The sequence below is a fragment of the Callithrix jacchus genome, chromosome X (genome assembly GCF_049354715.1).
Source record: "Callithrix jacchus isolate 240 chromosome X, calJac240_pri, whole genome shotgun sequence".
NCBI classification, from domain to species: domain Eukaryota; kingdom Metazoa; phylum Chordata; class Mammalia; order Primates; family Cebidae; genus Callithrix; species Callithrix jacchus.
In genome coordinates this window covers 75924527-75935346 of record NC_133524.1, presented here as the reverse complement: position 1 = coordinate 75935346, position 10820 = coordinate 75924527, and the positions used below count along the sequence as shown (strand labels likewise).

At 42.0% G+C, this 10820-nt stretch overlaps 1 pseudogene; it reads left to right on the top strand.

Annotated features, from left to right (window-relative positions):
• The first annotated feature begins 711 nt into the window (after positions 1–711).
• On the top strand, positions 712–2928 carry LOC100393290 (nucleolar and coiled-body phosphoprotein 1 pseudogene; annotated as a pseudogene).
• Positions 2929–10820: the final 7892 nt, after the last annotated feature.

Sequence of the window (10820 nt, the reverse complement as noted above, 5' to 3'; positions counted from 1 at the left end):
AATATACATTCTTCTCAGTACGACATTGCACTTATTCTAAAATTGACCACATACCTCGCAGTAAGACACTCCTCAGCAAATGCAAAAGAATGAAAATCATGACAGTCAAAATAGAACTCAGGATTAAGAAACTCACTCAAAACCACATAACTACATGGAAACGGAACAATCTGCTCCTGACTGACTACTGGGTAAATAATGAAATGAAGGCAGAAATAAAGATGTTCTTTGAAACCAATGAGAACAAAGACACAAAGTACCAGAATGTCTGGGACACATTTAAAGCAGTGTGTAGAGGAAAATTTATACCACTAAATGCCCACAAGAGAAAGCAGGAAAGATTTAAAACTGACATCCTAACATCACAATTAAAGGAAGTAGAGAAGCAAGAGCGAAGAAATTCAAAAGGCAGCAGAAGACAGAGCAGAACTGAAGGAGATAGAGACACAAAAAAACCCTCAAAAAATAATAAAACCAGAAGCTGGTTTTTTGAAAGGATCAACAAAATAGATAGACTGCTAGCCAGAATAATAAAGAAGAGAGAGGAATCAAATAGATGCAATAAAAAGAGATAAAGCGGATATCACCACTAATCTCACAGAAAAGCAAACTACCATCAGAGAATACTACAAACACCTCTATGCGAATAAACCAGAAAAGCTAAAAGAAATGGATAAATTCGGGGTTCCTGAGTCGTGCTGCGTCGACGACAGTAGTGACGCGTATTGGCCAGAGGATGGTGGACGCCGGCTTGAGCCGCGTGGTTCCCAGCAACCTGTATCCCCTCGTCCTCGGCTTCCTGCGTGATAACCAACTCTCGGAGGTGGCCAATAAGTTCGCCAAAGCGACAGGAGCTACAAAGCAGGATGCCAATGCCTCTTCCCTCTTAGACATCTATAGCTTCTGGCTCAAGTCTGCCAAGGCCCCAGAGCGAAAGTTACAGGCAAATGGACCAGTGACTAAGTAAGCAAAGAAGAAGGCCTCATCCAGCGACAGTAGTGAGGACAGCAGTTCAAGGGCCTCCAGCAAAGAAGGATGCTATATCTGCCAAGCGAGTTGGTCTGCCTCCTCGGAAGGCTGCAGCCAAAGCATCAGAGAGCAGCAGCAGTAAAGAATCCAATGATGATGAGGAGAGGAGGACCAAAAGAAACAGTCTGTCCAGAAGGAAGTTAAGCCCCAAGCCAAGGCAGCCAAAGTTCCTCCTAAGAAGGCCAAGAGCTCTGATTCTGATTCTGACTCAAGCTCTGAGGATGAGCCACCAAAGAACCAGAAGCTAAAGATAACACCTGTGGCAGCTAAACCTTAAGCTAAAGCCCCACCTAAACCAGCTCAAGCAGCACCTAAAGTAGTCAATGGTAAAGCAGCCAGTAGCAGCAGCAGCAGCAGTGATGACTCAGAGGAGGAGAAGGCAGCAGCCACCCCCAAGAAGACTGTACCTAAAAAGCAAGTTGTGGCCAAGGCCCCAGTGAAAGCAGCTGCCACCCCAACCCAGAAGAGTTCCAGCAGTGAGGATTCTTCCAGTGAGGAGGAAGAACAGCAGAAAAAAAACATGAAAAATAAACCAGGTCCGTACAGTTCAGTATCCCCACCTTCTGCTCCCCTACCAAAAAAGACCTTGGGAACCCAGCCTCCCAAGAATGCTGTGGAGAAGCACCAGCCTGTGGAAAGCAGTGAAAACAGCAGCAATGAGTCTGATTCAAGTTCCGAAGAAGAGAAGAAACCCCCAGCTAAGGCAGTTGTCTCTAAAGCAACCACTAAACCACCTCCAGCAAAGAAAGCAGCAGAGAGCTCTTGAGACAGCTCAGACTCTGACAGCTCTGAGGATGATGAAGATCCTTCCAAGCCAGCTGGTACTACCAAGAATTCCTCCAATAAGCCAGCTAGCACCACCAAGTCACCTGCAGCGAAGCCAGCTGCAGCCCCTAAGCAATCTTTGGGTGGTGGCCAGAAGCCTCTCATGCGAAAGGCTGACAGCAGCTCCAGTGAGGAAGAGAGCAGCTCCAGTGAGGAGGAGGAGACAAAGAAGACAGTGGCCACCACTAAGCCCAAGGTGACTGCCACAGCAGCTCCACCTCTGCCTGCCAAGCAGGCTCTTCAGGGTAGTAAGGACAGCAGCTCTGATTCAGACAGCTCCAGCAATGAGGAGGAGGAGGAAAAGAAGACATCCAAGACCACAGTTAAGAAGCCACAGGAGGTAGCAGGAGGTGCAGCCCCTTCCAAGTCAGCCTCTGCAAAGAAAGGAAAGGCTGAGAGCAGCAGCAGTTCTTCCTCTGATGATTCCAGTGAGAAGGAAGAAGAGAAGCCCAAGGGCAAAGGCAAAGGCACTCCAAGACCACAAGCCCTCAAGGCCAACGGCACCTCTGCAATGACTGTCCAGAATGGAAAAGCAGCTAAGAACAGCGAGGAGGAGGAAGAAAAGAAAAAGGCAGCAGTGGCAGTTTCCAAACCAGGTTCATTAAAGAAGCGGAAGCAGAATGAGGCTGCCAAGGAGGCTGAGACTCCTCAGGCTAAGAAGATAAAGCTTCAGACCCCTAACACATTTCCAAAAAGGAAGAAAGGAGAAAAAGGAGCATCATCCCCATTCCGAAGGGTCAGGGAGGAGGAAATTGAGGTGGATTCACGAGTGGCAGACAACTCCTTTGATGCCAAGCGAGGTGCAGCTGGAGACGGGGGAGAGCGAGCCAATCAGGTTTTGAAGTTCACCAAAGGCAAGTCCTTCTAGCATGAGAAAACCAAGAAGAAGTGGGGCAGCTACCAGGGAGGTTCCATCTCTGTTCAGGTCAATTCCATGAAGTTTGACAGTGAATGACCTGGGGCCATCTTTGGGGAAGCAGGGATGATGGTCAGAGACCACTCACTTTCTCCAGTGGACCTGGGAACCCTCAGCTCTCTAGGTGAGGGTCTTGATGAGGACAGAAGTTTAGGGTAGGTCCTAAGACTTTACAATTTAACATCCTTTCTGGTCCTTTTCTGTGTTACCCAGTTTTGTACAGACTTGGTTTTGAGTGTTGTGTAACAGGGACAAAATAAGGGAATGTTATTTTTTTAAGAAAATTCATTTTCATTGTTGTCTCCTTCCTTTCCTATGAAAGTCCTCATTCTAGAAATGTGTATATTTTATATTAAATCATTTCCTATTGATTTTTGTTGTGATTTTCAAAGATGGATTCCCATATACAAAAACTTAGCTATTGCCCAAGACATAGTAAAGGGTCACATGTATGACTTTTTATAATTGGAAGAAAATTCTGCTTTTGTGAGTGCACACGTTCACATTTCATCCATCTTTCCCTCAAAACCCTAGCGAGGGGCATTAAAGAATGGCTGATGGATAAGCAATGTCATGTTAAGCATGCACTGTGTATTTCATCCTCATTTAGTGGGTCTGGGACTGAGGTTTTTAGCCAGCATGGACCTAACCTACTTTTTGGGATAAAATTTACTGTTTTGTTACAGGCAAAATTCATACCACGGCATTGTGGTATGAATGCTGTGGGTCATTTTGAATATATTTTTTCTGTAATTTTATCATTACATGATGTTTGCAATACACACTTTGTTTTTTAATTTGAAAGCAAACTTTCCTACTGTTGATAGACATTTTTTGACAACTTGACCCTTCCTAGTATTGAGTACTAAATTGAGGACTGCATCGTATTTCACAGTATAGAGAACAAAATGACATTAATTTGAAAAATACATATCACTTAGTATTGCTGTCTTGGTTGCAGTGGTGACATAGAATTGGTTTCATTAATTCCTACATGGTTGAGAATCAAGAAAGTGGGGAAAAGAAAAACTCAATCCTCAGTAGGAAGGTAGGTTACACTAGATGAATTTATTGGTAATCTATGTATGTGCTAATGGGGTTGAAAGAACCTTACAGAGCATATTACCTGATAAACTTGAGTGGAGTGGGTTTGGGAGAACAAACTAACAGGATTATTGTGTCTCATAGTTGGTACATGGGTCTCGTAGTTGGTAATTGGGAGCAATTGATGTGCCCCCTTGAGAACCTTAACTGTTAGTAACAGTGGCTATAACAACACAAACCAGTGACCAGAGATACAGCTCTTAGGCCAAGTTGGCCTGTGGGTATGGCTGCAGTTATGGCCTGTGGGTATGGCTGATCAATGGTGGTACTCAGCCAGAACAAGATGGAGAGGGAAGAGTCCACAGCTTTCTGGAGGCTACGGTGTTTGGGTGGTAGGAAAGTGTGTCCCAAGGCTTCATGGATGATTTGTAGGTCTTAAGATTAGTCTCCTCTTGTTTGGATTCCACACTCGCTAAATAACCTGATAATAACCTGGTTTTCCATGTAACTACCTCTAGGAAGAAAATATACTGTTCATGCTGACACCTATATTCCAGTCTGCATGGTAAAAGTTCTACATCTTACTATAAAATAATAAACTGGCTGGTTTATTTAAAAAAAAAAGAAATGGATAAATTCCTGGATACATACAACCTCCCAAGACTAAACCAGGAAGAACTTGAATCCCTGAACAGACCTCAGACTTCTGTGCTAGCAGTGAGAATTTCAAGCCAGTGGATCTTAGCTTTCTGGGCTCCATGGGGATAGGACCTTCCCAGTCAGGCACCAGAGAAAATCTCCTGGTCTGTGATTGAAAAGACCATGGGAAAAGCTCAGAATCTTGGCCAGAATGCACCATTTCTCCTAGTACAGTCTCTCACAGCTTCCCTTGACTAGGAATAGGAAATCTCCTGACCCCTTGCACTTCCCCGGTGAGGCCACGCCCCACCCTGTTTCAGCTCACTGTCTGTGGGCTGTACCCACTGTCCAACCAGTCCCAATGAGATGAATGGGGTACTTCAGTTGGAAATTCAGGAATCACCTGTCTTCTGAGTTGATCTCACTGGGAGCTGCAGACCATAGCTCTTCATACTCAGCCATCTTGCCAGCTCTCCTCTAATTAGATCATTTCTAACAGAAAAGATAAATGCTTAGTGAGACAGATACCCCATTTTTCACAATATGATTATTGTTTGTTGCATGTCTATATGAAAGTTTTAATGTACCCCATCAATGTATATACCTATCATGTACCAACAACATTTTTTTGAAAAAGAAAGAAAACATTATTACAAAAATATATAGAGAGAGATTGGCAGAATATTAAAACATGATCCAATCCTATGCTGCTCACAAAATCTTCTATAAAAACACATAAATTGAAACAGATGGCAAAATATTCCATGCAAGCTGAAGCCAAAAGCAAGCAGGAGTAAAAACACTGATATCAGACAAAACAGACTTTAAATCAAAAACAGTAAAAATAGTAAAAGAAGATTATTGTATATTGATAAACGTGTCATTCAACAAAAGGCTGTAAGAATTCTAAATATATATGCACCCAACACTGGAGCACCCAGCTTCATAAAACTAATATTATTGGACCTAAAGAAAGAGATAGACAGCAATACAATAATAGTGGAGGTCTTTAATTCCCTACTCACAGCATGGGACAGATCATCTAGACAGACAATCAACTTCGAATCAAATAAACCTAACAGACATTTGCAGAACTTTCTACACAATGAGTACAGAATATGCATTATTCTCATCAATAGAACATTCTCCATGATAGTCCATATGTTATACCATAAAACAAATCACAATGATTTTTTAAAAATCGAATTGTATCAAATATCATCTCAGATCACAGTGAAATAAAAGTAGAAATCAATACCAAGAGAAACTCTGCAAACTATACAAATACATGGAAATTAAACCAAATGCTCCTGAATGATCATTGGATCAATGAAGAAATTAAGAAAGAAATAGAGAACATTTTTTAAAGCAAATGAAAATGGAAAGAGAACATCCCAAAACCTATGAGATATAGCAAAAGCGGTGGTAACTGTAAGTTTATAGCATTAAATGCCTACATCAAAAAAGAGGAAAAATTATAAATCAGCACCTTAAGGAGCTCGAAAAGCAGGAACATACCTAACCTAAAGTTAGCAGAAGAAAAAAATAGCAAACATTACAACAGAACTAAATAAAATAGAGATGAAAAACAATACAAAGGATCAACAAAACAAAAAGTTGGTTCTTCAAAAAGACAAACACGCCAAGCACAGTAACTCATGCCTGTAAGCCCAGCAATTCCAGAGGCCAAAATGGAAGGACTACTTGAGCACAGAAGTTGAAGACCAGCCTGGGCAACAAAGTGAGACTCCCGTCACTACAAAAAAATTCAAAATTAGCCAGATGTCGTGGGACCTGTAGTCCCATTTACTCGGGAGGCTGAGGCAGAAAGATTGCTTAAGCCTGGGAGGTTGAGGCTACAGTAAACCATGATTATGCCACTGCACTCTAGCTTGGGTAGCAAAGTGAGACACTATCTCAAAATAAATAAATAAACAAAATTGACAAACTGCTAGTTAGTCTAACCAAGAAAAGAAGAAAGAAAATTCAAATAAATAAAGTTAGTTACAACAAAAGAGACATTACAATTAATACCATAGTAATACAAAAGATCATCACAGACTATTATGAAAAACTATATCCTCACAAACTAAAAAGCCTAGAGAAACTGGGTTAATTCTTGGAAACACATAATCTTCCAAGAATGAACCAAGAAGAGATAGAAAATGTGAACAGTTCAATAATGAGTACTGAAATTGAGTCAGTAGTTAAAAATCTCCCAACAAAGAAAATGCCAGACCAGATTGAATTAAGAGCTGAATTCTAAAAAAAAATAAAATAAAAGGAGAACTAATAGCAATCCTCCAAAAACTATTTCAAAACCCTTAGGAAGGAATTCTCCATAGGCTGGTGTCACTGTGATACCAAAATCAGGCAAGAACATACACAAAAGAATAAAACTGTAACCCAATATCACTAATAAACATAGGTACATAAACTATCAGCACTATACTACCAAACTGAATCCAACAGCACATTAAAAAGATAATACACTATAATCAAGTGTGTTTATACCAAGAATGCATTTTTAGTTCAACATATGCATATCACTAAATGTAATACAACACATGAACGGAATCAAGGACAAAAACCACATGATCATCTCAATAAATGTGGAAAATGCATTTGATAAAAATTTAGCATCACTTCATGATTAAAGAAAAAAAAACTCTCAACAAACTAGGCCATACATGACAAACCCACAGCCAACATCATATTGAACTGGGAAATGTTAAAAGTATTTCCTCAGAGAACTGCAACAAGAATGTCCAATTCACCACTCCTATTCAACATAGTACTGGAAGTGCTAGCCAATGAAATCAGGCAAGCGAAGGAAATAATAGGTGTGCTACATGGAGAAGAGAGGATGTCAAATTATTTCTATTCATTGATGGGATTAATTTATATTTAGAAAACTCTAAAGACTCTGCAAAAAAAAAACTCTTAGATTTGACATATCCCTACAGTGAAGTTTCAGTATGCAAAATCAGTGTGCAAAAATCAGTAGCATTTCTATACATTAATAATGATCAACCTGCTAAACAAATCAATGAGGCAATCCCACTTACTAAAGCTACAAAAAAAAACTAGGAATATATTTAATCAAGGATTTGAAAGAGCTCTGTAGTAAAAACTATAAAACACTGATAAAAGAAATTATAGATGAAATAAACAAGTGGAAAAATATTCATTTTTGTGGATCAGAAGGATTACTACTGTAAAAATGAGCATGCTGCACAAAGCAATCTACAGATTCAATGCAATCCCTATAAAAACCAATGTCATTTTTCAAAGAATTAGAAAAAACAATTCTCAAATTCATAGGAACCAAAAAAGAACCCAAATAGCCAAAACAATACTAAGAAAAAAAAATAGCTACAGGCATTCCATTGCCTGACTTCAAATTGCACTTCAAAGCCAGAGTAACTATAACAGCATCATGCTAATATAAAAATAGATGCGAAAAAAAACCATCGGAAGGGGACTCAAGATGGCGCTGTGAGAACAACCCAGGATTGGAGCCCGCGTTGAATTCGCAAACGGTGAGTCAGTGCTGCATTTCCAGACTGATCTTTGTTGCCCACAGAACGGGGAAACTCCCAAGTATAAAAAGACACGGAATGCCAGGCAGTAGGTCTGCCTGGCGAAGCCGGCAGCCGGGGCGGCGGCGGCCGGCCCTACCCAGCAATCCCCACAGGGCGCGCTTGTCCGGGTGCCTTGTTGAACCGGCAACCTGAGACTTGAGAGGGCTGGACTTGAGACTGAACGAGACTTGCACAGTAGCCCAGCCCAGGGGATTGCAGGGACAGATCGTTTGGGATACCCAGTGGGACGAACAAAACCGCAATTTCAAACTATCCCGGGCAGACGGTCCGAGACGCTCTGTGGGGGAGGGGCGTCCACCACTACGGAGGCAACCTGCCCCAACTGATATACACGCCCACTGCTGAGGCAGCCAGCCGTTGCCGAGGCAACCCGCCCCAACTGAGATACACGCCCACTGCTGACGCAGCCAGCCATTGCCGAGGCAACCCGTCCCTACTGAGATACACGCCCACTGCTGACGCAGCCTGCCGTTGCTGAGGCAACACGCTACAACGAAGAGACTCCGCCGCAGGGCGTGGCGGAGACCACAGCAGAGCCGGCAGGAACAGCGCGAATCACACAACAGCAGGGCAGAGCCTCGGCAGCCAAACAGTGGCTAGTCTGCCTTTGAGCTGGGCAGGACACCTGATCGGACATCCAAAAATAAAGCCCAAACCCCTCAACACAGAGCATTTGAGAAAAAAAAAAGGGTTGTTTAATGAGCTGTGTTGCAGCAGAATCAAACATAGCAGCCTAACAGCCCTGAATGAACAACAGAGTGCACAGCTCAGCAATTAAACCCCTATAAAGTCCAAACTGTCTGCTCAAGCAGCTCCCTGACCCCTCTATATCCAAAAGACTGTCATTAGGCAGGCATCATCCTGGGACAAAGAGAGCAGAAAAAGAAACTGGTAGCATCCCTCGCTGTGCCACGGCTACTAGAGGTGCACCCCAGACGAGCAGGGTCTGGAGTGGACCTCACCAGTCGTACAGCGAAGGGGCTAGACTGGTAGAAGGAAAAACAAGCAACAGAAATACTTCATCATCAACATTCTGGGTGTCCACTCAGAGACCCAAACGAAAAGTCAGCAACTACGCAGACGACCAGTGGACAAATCCACAAAGATGGGAAGAAACCAGCGCAAAAAGGAGGAAAACACCCGAAACCAGAACACATCGCCTCCTAGAAAGGACCAAGACTCCTCACCAGCAAGGGAACAAAGCTGGACGGAGAATGACTGTGACGAAATGACGGAATTAGACTTCAGAAGATGGATAATGAGAAACTTTTGTGAGCTAAAAGATCATGTATTAAATCAATGCAAAGAAACTAAGAACCTTGAAAAAAGATTTGAAAAAAGATTCGAGGAAATGATAACAAGAATGGATACCTTAGAGAGGAATATGAATGAATTAAAGGAGCTGAAAAACACAATACGAGAACTTCGTGAAGCAAACGCAAGTTTCAATAGCCGAATTGACCAAGCAGAAGAAAGAATATCTGAAGTCGAAGACCAACTCAATGAAATAAAACGAGAAACCAAGATCAGAGAAAAAAGCACAAAAAGGAATGAACAAAGTCTCCAAGAAATGTGGGACTATGTGAAAAGACCTAACCTACATTTGATAGGTGTACCAGAAGGGGACGAAGAGAATGAATCCCAGCTGGAAAATACTCTTCAGGACATCATCCAGGAAAATTTCCCCCACCTAGCAAGACAAGCCAACACTCAATTGCAGGAAATACAGAGAACACCACAAAGATATTCCGCAAGAAGAGCAACCCCAAGGCACATAATCGTCAGATTCAATAGGGTTGAAATAAAGGAGAGAATACTAAGGGCAGCCAGAGAGAAAGGTCGGGTCACCCACAAAGGGAAGCCCATCAGACTCACAGCAGATCTCTCGGCAGAAACACTACAAGCCAGAAGAGAGTGGGGGCCAATATTCAACATTCTTAAAGAAAAGAACTTTCAACGCAGAATTTCATATCCAGCCAAACTGAGCTTCAGAAGTGAAGGAAGAATAAAATCCTTTGCGAACAAGCAAGTACTCAGAGATTTTGTCACCACCAGGCCTGCTTTACAAGAGCTCCTAAAAGAGGCACTACACATAGAAAGGATCAATCAGTACCAGCCATTCCAAAATCACACTGAATGCTAAAGAGCTTCAACATAATGAAGAATCTACAACAACTAACAGGCAAAACAGCCACTTAGAATCAAAATGGCAGTATCAAATTCACACATAACAATATTAACCCTAAATGTAAATGGACTAAATGCACCAATCAAAAGACACAGACTGGCAAATTGGATAAAAATCCAAAACCCATCAGTGTGCTATATCCAGGAAACCCATCTCACATGCAAGGATACACAAAGGCTCAAAATAAAGGGATGGAGGAAAATTTACCAAGCTAATGGAAAGCAAAAAAAAGCAGGAGTTGCAATTCTCATCTCTGATAAAATAGACTTTAAAGCAACAAAGATCAAAAGAGACAAAGAAGGCCATTACATAATGGTAAAAGGATCGATACAACAAGAAGAGCTAATGATCCTAAACATATATGGACCCAACACAGGAGCACCCAGATACATAAGGCAAGTTCTTAATGACTTACAGAAGGACTTAGACTCCCACACAATAATAGTGGGAGACTTTAACACTCCACTGTCAATACTAGACAGATCAACCAGACAGAAAACCAACAAGGATACCCAGGGCCTGAACTCAGACCTGGAGCAAGCAAACCTGGTGGACATTTACAGAACTCTCCACC